Source organism: Saimiri boliviensis, chromosome 5, assembly GCF_048565385.1.
Source record: "Saimiri boliviensis isolate mSaiBol1 chromosome 5, mSaiBol1.pri, whole genome shotgun sequence".
In the NCBI taxonomy this organism is placed as follows: Eukaryota; Metazoa; Chordata; class Mammalia; order Primates; family Cebidae; genus Saimiri; species Saimiri boliviensis.
Window position 1 is genome coordinate 105,523,531 of NC_133453.1, and position 8,711 is coordinate 105,532,241.

Sequence of the window (8,711 nt, forward strand, 5' to 3'; positions counted from 1 at the left end):
AAGTGAACCCTCACCCCCCAGCAACCAACTGACCCTGCCCACAAAGGATAAAGGGCCTGTGTTGCAGTGTCATTGGTGCAGAGCAGGGGAAGGGGACCCTGCGGGCACCCCTGACCATCTATCCTAACCAGCCTGCCCCTTCCTAAACCCAAGTTAGGGATCTGAACAGAAGTTTGCTTCTCCTGCAGTGACCATCTGGGGACCCAGGGAGGGGGCACTGGCCAGCTTCTTTCATGCAGCTCAGACCCCTGCAGGTCACTGCCAAAGGAGGGTGGAGCCATTGAGGGCAGAGCCAGGTGGCAGTGGGCTGAGCCCAGCATGGACGAGCCAGGCTGAGCCTCAGGGAAGCTTGCTGCTTTCTGGGCAGGACTGGGCCTGCAGACCATGAAGGGACCCTGCCCACTGCACAGCTGTCTGAGTGAACTCTGTCCTGGGGTGTGCTGCCAGAGTGTGCCTGCCCTGGCTTCCCTGAGGCCCCCTGTGCTGCCCAGGTATGGGCCCTGGGGTCCCTTCATCCGTCTAATCCTGGGAACCCCTGCCATGAGGGAGGCGGGACAGATGGCACCTGTGTCCCATGCTGCTCACTTTCAGATGAGTCAACAATCACCAAGGTCCCGGGCAAACTCGCCGCCAGCCCGGCCCGTACCACTTGCCTCGCACCAAGTGGTGTTCCTGGCAGCCAGCAGGTCCACAGGGGAACCCGTCTCAGCCAGGCTGGGTCTCAGAGGCTCTGCAGCTGTTTGCAGGGCTGTCCCAAGCTGGCGTGGACAGCAGCCCAGAGCTCAGGGGCACCTCAGGGCTGAGGGACTCAGGCTGGCCCTCGGGTCCTGGGCTCGGGGCAGGCTCAGGCTCAGGTGTGTGCCCGAGGCCAGTCAAGGTCGTGGGGAGGAAGATGCCCCACACTGCCACAGTCCACAGGTCCTGTTGGGGATTGGGGAGTCGGGAGTCCCCCGCTGCAGGGGGCTGTCCCTGCCTTCCATTTCTGGCGGAGGGGCTGTGGGAGGAGGAAGAGGAGGAGCCGCCTCCACAGTGGGCCTCAGCTCACTGGCCCCAGGCCCCAGGCCACCCTCCAGAGCTGGCTTCCAGGCTACAGTCCCTCCTGTCCACAGCTCCACTACATCAGGACCAGGAGAGGAGTGGGTGCTGCCGACAGGGAACAAAGGGGGCAGCGTGGGGGTGGGTCTCGGGGGCAGGTGGACCCTGGAATGCCCCAGACTCACTCCCACCCACGGTACCAGGCAGTAAGGGCTGGAGGAAGGCTGTCTGCCTCCCTGTAGCCTGAGACCAAGAGTGGCGCTGGAGGTGGCCCCTCCCATCCCGCACTCACCTGAGACCAGTTCCCCACAGCCCAGGTGGCCGGACAGGGCACGTGGCAGTTGCAGGGGGTTTCAGCTGGGGGCCTGCAAAGGTGTTCACAGGTGGGCGGCTCCAGGGCGCTCTGCTCATCCAGCCCCATGCTGCGGATGCAGAGCACGGCCCGGCGGGAGAGGTCTCCAGGCCTGCAGGAGCTGGAGCACAGCTGCCACTCACGTGCCCACCACCTGGCAAGGGCACATGGGTGGCATCAGCAGGCTCACCAGCAGGGAGGGCCAGGTTGTGCTCCCAGGCCCTCGAGGTTTGGGCAGAGCTGGGACCAAGGCCAGTGGCTGCTTCTCCAGAGCTCCAAGCCCAGGTAAGTGTCCTGCCCCCTAAGTTTGGTGACATAGCCCAGCCCCTCTGCTCCTGCCACCCTACCCTCAGGGGAAGCGAGCGTAACCTGAGGCCTATTTCCATATCCAGGGACCGAAGGAGGAGGACCACAGGTGTCCAGGCTGGCCCAGGCTGGAGTAAGGGGTGACCGGGAGCTGGGGCTTCAGCCTTGGGAAGACCCGTGAAAACCTGGCTGTCTGTGCTCCTCCCTGGGGCCTCTGGGGCCCAGAAGTAGGGGCCTGTGACAGACCCAGGCCGCCTGGGGGTGGGGAGTTGGCAGGGACACGGGGGCTGCTCACCTGGCAGGGTAGGGCTGCTCACTGCACTTCCTCTGGCAGTCATCAGGCTGGCCCAGGGGGTCACAGTGCCCCTTGTCCACAGCCTGCCACTCTGAGCAGTACAAACTCTGCCTCTGCATACCTAGGGGCCGTGGGGCTCAGCCTGGGCCTGGCACCAAGGTGCCCACCGCCCAAGACCCAAAGACACCATTTCTGCCAGAACCCTCCCAGAACAGCACCTTACCGCCCCTGTCAGGATGAAGGCAGACCTCCACGGCTGCCTCCTCCTTGCTGTCCTGCTCTCACTTGCTCTCTCCTACATAGCCTCCCTCTGACTGTCCCTGGAGAGGTGGCACAGTGGTTGGATCCCCAGAACCCCTGCTTCCTAGCTGAGACGCCTGGGCAGCTCATTTGGCCTCTCTGAACCTCAGCGGCCTCCTCTGTGAAATGAGTGACAATCCTGCCTGCCTCTAAGCCCTGGAGGGAGGACTGCTTGTGGCCTTGCGTGTGCAGGCTCAGCCCGTGCCCAGCACATCCCAAGAGCTCGATCTGTGCCAGCTGCTGGTAGCATGCAAACCCAGCTATGACATCAAGGCTGCCCCACTGTCCACACCCTTCCCAATGGCTCAGAGAACATCTGGAGAAGAAATGCACCTAGGGGCAGGCCCCACTCCCTGCCCCCACACCAGCCTTGGCATTGCTCTTGTCCTTCATACCTTCTGCGACTGCCCACCCCGGGCTTTTCCACAGCCACGCTCCTCACTTAAACACTTCCATACTGCCTGCTGAGGCCCAGCCTCAGGACTCACTCTGCTAGTGGCTCCGCTTTCTCTGCTCCCGCAGGGTCTCATGAGTAAGCTGTCCCTCCCCTGAGCTGCCAGTCCCACACCCGTCCCCCTTTCCTCACCAACAGATTCTGATATTGCTCAAGGTTCCAACTACAGCAATGGGACCTGCTGAAAACACCCTGAGGCTGCCCTCTCGAAACTAGGGTTTCTGGGACACAGTCCTGGCTGGGGAGAAACAGGCACAAGTCCCTTGCTGGGGGTCAGCCCTTTCCCCTTCTTCTTCCTGCCCAGAACATGGCAAGAGGCCTGGAAGGGAGATGCCATCTGTGACAAGCAGGAGGGGAGGGCTGCCATGGCAAGGACGCTGCAGCTGACGGACAGTCAGCTCCAGGTCCCGCCAGCTTGGACTGTGCACCTGGAACTTCCTGCCTGTCTGTCCCGGCCACCACGGGGCATTTGCCTCTGTGTACACTTCTACACGGTCCACCTTCAAGGCAGCCAATTTGCTGAAAGACAATCCCCCACATTTCGTGCTGCACATGTATTTGTTGGTTTCTCATGTTTGTCTATTTAAAGACACCTGAATTATGCCAGGTGCGGTGGCTCATGCCTGCAATCAATCCCAGCACTTTGGGAGGTTGTCAGGTGAATCACTTGAGGTCAGAAGTTCAAGACCAGCCTGGCCAACATGGTGAAAGCCCGCCTCTAACAATAATAAAAAATTGGCCAGGCATGGTGGCACATGCCTGTAAATCCCAACTACTTGGGAGGCTGAGGCAGGAGAATCAGTGGAACCTGAGAGGTGGAGGCTGCTATGAGCCAAGATCGCACCACTGCACTCCAGCCTGGGTGACAGAGCAAGACTCGTCTCAAAATAAATAAAATGAAATGAAATAAAGAGAGCTGTATTAGATAAAATGGGTTTCCTGGCTTTGGAAGGCATCTACCCAGTTCTCCAGTTCTCATGTTGTCATCACAACAGCATTTTAAGGCTCCCTCTCTTCCCCTGCGAGCCCGCCCCCTCCCTCACTTCTCCTTTCCCTCCTGCCCACTCCTCCTTCCCTCACCTCTATCCTCCAAATAGTAATAATGATTTTAAAATAGCATTTTAAGGAATGCTCAAGTGTCTCTATCTCAGATTCCCGATTCTGAGACCCTAAGGACACTGGGTGTCAACGATGGAAAGACTGAGGGGAAAGGGGAGGACTAAGAGAGCAGGAGACGGAGGTGGGAGGAGACTGAGGGGTGGGGGGAGACCCGGGGCGGGGGGGGAACCGAAGGGGTGGGGGGAGACCAAGGGGTGTGGGGAGATGGGGAGGGGGGAGGTGGGGTGGGGGGAGACAGGGAGGGGGGAAACCGAGGGGTGTGGGGAGACGAGGAGGGGGGAGACCGAGGGGCAGGGGAACTGAGAGGCACAACTGGTGGGAGACCGAGGGGTGAGCAGGGAGACCAAGGGGTTGGAGGAGACCAAGGGGTGGGGGAAGACTGAGGGGCAGAAGGGGAGACCAAGGGTTGGGGGGAGACAGAGGGGGGATTGAGGAGCATGTAGGGGAGACCAAGGGGTGAGGGGGAAGACTGAGGGGTTGGGGGAAACTGAGGGGCATGGGGGGGGAAGACCAAGGGGCAGGGCGGGAGACCTGAGGTGGGGGGATTCTGAGAGGCAGGGAGACCGAGGGGCATGGGGGGCACTAAGGGAAATATGGGGAGGAAGAGTCGGAGTTAATGAAACCATGATACTTTTTATACAGTTCAAAGAAATAAGTCGGCGTGGTGAGGGGCCACTGAGCTGGCCTCAGAGTGGGGTGGGAAACCTGGCTGCCCCCTTCGCTGCCACGTTCCACTGTTCCCCCTCCTTCTGTCTGGGAAGCCCCTCCTGGGGCAGCCACCAGGGAGCCCCAGGCTCTGGACCACGGGAGGGGCTGGAGAAGGGGAGCAGCCTACCCCGACAGGCCCACGGCTAAGGCTTTGTGGGGGTAGGGGGGTCGTCTCCAGGACACAGCAGAAATGCAGGCACCAGACCTGCCGGGGCTGAGCCAGGACAAAATCGAGAGGGAGCTGTGCCCCCTGGATGGAGAACCACCAGAGCTGGGGCACACTGAGCACTCGCCGCAGGCTGCTCCCACCTGCCTCATCTATTTACCTCCCAGCGGGCATGGGACATGGGGCAATTGCCAGCCTCATTTTACAGATGGGGAACTGAGGCTCAGAGAAGCAAACCTCCAGACCCATCGTGGCCCAGCAGTGAGCCAGAGGCTGAAGCCAGTGTCCGTGTTCAGAGCCAAAGCCCCTGCTGGCGGGGCTGTGCCTGCCTCTCTTCTCACCTGCACTTGGTCCAGGGTCCGTAGTGCCAGGAGAACTCGGGCAGTGGGACCTCGCCATGGCCATCTGCCTCCCTGTGGACGGTGTACTCATAGCACACCCCGGGGTTGCTCTCCTGGAACAGCAGCTGGGCGGGCAGGCGGGCCCCATGAGCACGAGGCATCCTCTCCATCTACCCAGCCCTACAGGAGCTGACCCCAGCCACCTCTGAACTGCAGCTACATCACGGGGCCATTTTTAAAGATGGGGAAACTGAGGCAGAGGTTGCAGCAGGAGGGCCTGGCTGAGAGCCAGGCTCTGTGACTGCCCTAGGGCTCACTCCTCCAGGATGAGACCCTGCCATGGGCCTGGGGTCTCTGCCCCTGTTCCCTGCTCCTGGGCCTCGGGAAGCACGCACCTGAATTCAACAGGCTCGTTGGTGGGAACCGGGGACGTAAGGTTTTCCCAGTTGCCCCTGCGTGCGTATGTGAAGGTGGTCCCTGCCACCTGGTAGTCCCCGTCCCACTGGATGGTCTAGCCGCCATTGAGGAAGTACTTCTTCCGGTCCTCGCCCCAAAGTGCCAGGAAGTTAGCAGCCTCCGCCACCTCCTGGATGCGGATCTCATGTGCGCCAGCTGGGATCAGCCCCACGTCCACATACCCTGCCGGCCACGGGTTGTGTATAGGTTGTGCTCGGGGTGACAGGGTTGCCTATCCCCACCCGCTGCCCTCACCTCTCCCCACTCGCCCCCCGCCTGCTGACACCAAAGATTCCACCGTTACCTTAAAAGTCTGAGCTCCCCCTATTGCTCAGATATGTTGTAGGTCACCAAAACCTCACAGAGGCGCCCCAAATCCTGACCCCGTGTCCATGCCCCGTCAGCCCTCTCTTGGGGACCTAAACTGGTCTAATCCCAAGGCTGGGCCCACCCAATACCCAGGGCTGGCTGGCATTGTCTTTCTAAAATGCCAGCATGCTCAGGCCTTTCTCCCGGGTCACCCTCCTCAGCCCACATGGCTGCTTTTATTCACCCACTTCTGTAACACCCATCACGCGCCGGGCACTGCTCATGTGTAAACTGAATAACAACCTTAGGATGTAGGTACTATTGTCCCCATTTCACAGATGAGGAAAGTGAGGCAGGCAGGGATAGTAACATGAATGAGCGTCCTGCTGAGATCTGAGGACAATGGGGTTTTCCTCCCACAGGAAACCTTCCCTGACTTCCCCAGGCCAGGAGCATCTTCCTCGGTGCTCCCAAAGTCCTCTGGGCCTCACTGCAATGCACTGGCCACACAGAAGGTTCTGTCCCCTGCGGGACTGAACAATTCACCTTCATGTCCCCATCACCTAGCATAGTCGGCACTCGAACAACGTGTGCAAAGCAGACCCAAGGTGAGGGCGTGGAGCTGAGGGTCTCAGAAGCTTTGAGAGGAGACCACCATCCTCCTAGAGGCCCAGGGGCTGCACACAAGCTGAGCTGGCCCTGCCTGAGGTCTCTGGGACAAGAGGACTCCCCATGGGGACAGGTCTCTGGGCTTGGGTTAGGGGTCCCTGACTCCTACAAGAATTCCACCCCAGCAAGGCTTCCCTGCTTAGCCATCTATGGCTGGGTGGGGACCATGAGGCCAATGCGGGGACCCGGGGCAGATGGGGAAGTGGCCACCAGGTAAAGAGCACACCCCTCTCCGACAGTGGTCCCACCCCATACCCAGGCCCTCAGCCTCCTCGAAGGTCCTGCTCACGGTGTGGCAGGTGGAGCCATTGCCGTGGCACACGCCACAGCGGTCCTCCATAGCACCGAGTCAATCTCAAAGTCACAGCCCGCATTCTGCAACACACAAGGGAGGGGAGGCCCGTGGTGCTGGCGGCCAGCCCTCTGTGGCCCCAGCCCCGGGGGCCAGCCAGGGTCAGGAGGAGACAGCTGGAGTGGGGGTCGGGAGGTCTCTCTCTGGCCCTGACCCACCCCAGCTGTGCCTCTGACCCAGGTGAACTTCTCTACCTCCCTGAGCCTTGAGACAGGGAGAGCCTCCCCTCCCTTAAAGGCATGTCTCGAGCATCACATGCGACAAGAGAAGGGAGTTCTGCAAAGGCTGCGGGCAGGCAGGGACCTGACTCACCACAGGCTCCTGACCAGAACGTGCAGGGAATCTGAACATCAGAGGCGATGGGGGTGGGCCCCTCCCTGCTAGTCCCCCTCTGAGCCCAGGCCTGGACACCCCAGCAGCTTAGGGGCCTAGAAGCAGGGGGGCAGATAGGTGGCTGGGGAGATGGGCAAAGATGAGACGCCTTCGGTGCTAGAGCCCTTCATGTCACCTGTGCCACCTCATTTGACCCCTTCTATCAGGGAGGAACCCACTGCCTGGGGTCAGCCAGCTGGCAGAGGTCAAGCCCCTGCCTGGGCTCTGGTGTCCCAGCTGGGGCGGTGCTGGCACAGCATCCAAGGAGATGAGGGGCAGCGAGCCCCGACTGGCAGGGGTCTCCAGTGTCAGGAGGCCTGGTATGGGCTTTGCCTTAGTGGTATAGAGGGTGGGGTCTGGGAAGTCCAACAGCACAGCATGGGGAGGGTGGCCAGAGGACCAGGAGGGACCCAGGGGAGAACCTGGGGCCTGAGAGTGGGGCTGGGAGCGGGTGATGCTGGGAGAGCTGCTTCCTGACCAGGCACACCTTGCAGATGCCATTGATGCAGAGGTCCCGGCTGACCCTGCCCTGGTAGCAGGGGGTGCCATCAACCACGGCGTCCCTCAGCTTCTCAGAAAAATACTCATTTGAGGGCCAGCAGTGCAGCTCACAGGGGTTCACTGGGGGCCAAGTAGAAGAGCCATCAGCGACAGCTGGGGCAGGAGTTATGGAGGCCACCAGGAAGACCCCTCCGTGACACACATCCATGGCAGGCTGGAGGCTCCAGCTGGGCTGGTAGCTATCTGCAAGGCTGCAGACTGGGGAGCTGGGGGGATCAGCAGCCCCAGGGCACAGTGGCACAGCCCAGGCTTGGGGTGGAAACTGAGCCTCCTGCTGCATCACAGGGTAGTCTTGGGCACACACAGCCCCAGCCCTCTGAGCCTCAGTGTCCCCGTGGGAGGCAGCACTCACTGTCATTGACCACAGGTACCCATGTGTACAGCTGGCCCTTGTAGAGCATAGCGTCAAAGTGGCTGCACTGGACGTGGCAGAAGGAGGGGCAGCCAGACGGGCAGGCTTGCAGGTTGCAGAGGCGGAAACATTTCCACTCGCCCACGCAGTACTTGCCCTTGTATTTGGGCCTGTGGGGAGATGCAGGGAGGGCCCGGTGAGTGCTACTGCGTGGCCACAGCCCGGAGTGAGTGGCTTCCTCCTGTACCCACACCCCAAGATCCCTGCCACCCAGCTCTGCGCACATGCTCTCCTCCCATGGGCTGCCCCCGCTCTGGCCCAGACACACCCTCCCTGTTTGTAAGGTCCTGTGGGGAAGTGGCGGCAGGAAGCCTGAGCTCTATCCCCAACCTGCTGTGTGACTGTGGGCAAGTCTCTGGCCAACCCCTGGGCCTCAGTTTCCTCATCTGTAAAATGAGGTTGGGGCTGACTCTGCAGAGGGCTGTTGAGAAGCTGCGACAAGCTGCAGGCATGACTGGCACTGACTGGAGGGACTGCTTCAAGTCCCCAGCCCATGACACCAGC

At 61.0% G+C, this 8,711-nt stretch overlaps 1 pseudogene; it reads right to left on the reverse strand.

Annotated features, from left to right (window-relative positions):
• Positions 1 to 2,954: 2,954 nt before the first annotated feature.
• Positions 2,955 to 8,433, reverse strand: LOC141584702 (uncharacterized; annotated as a pseudogene).
• Between the last annotated feature and the right edge of the window lie 278 nt (positions 8,434 to 8,711).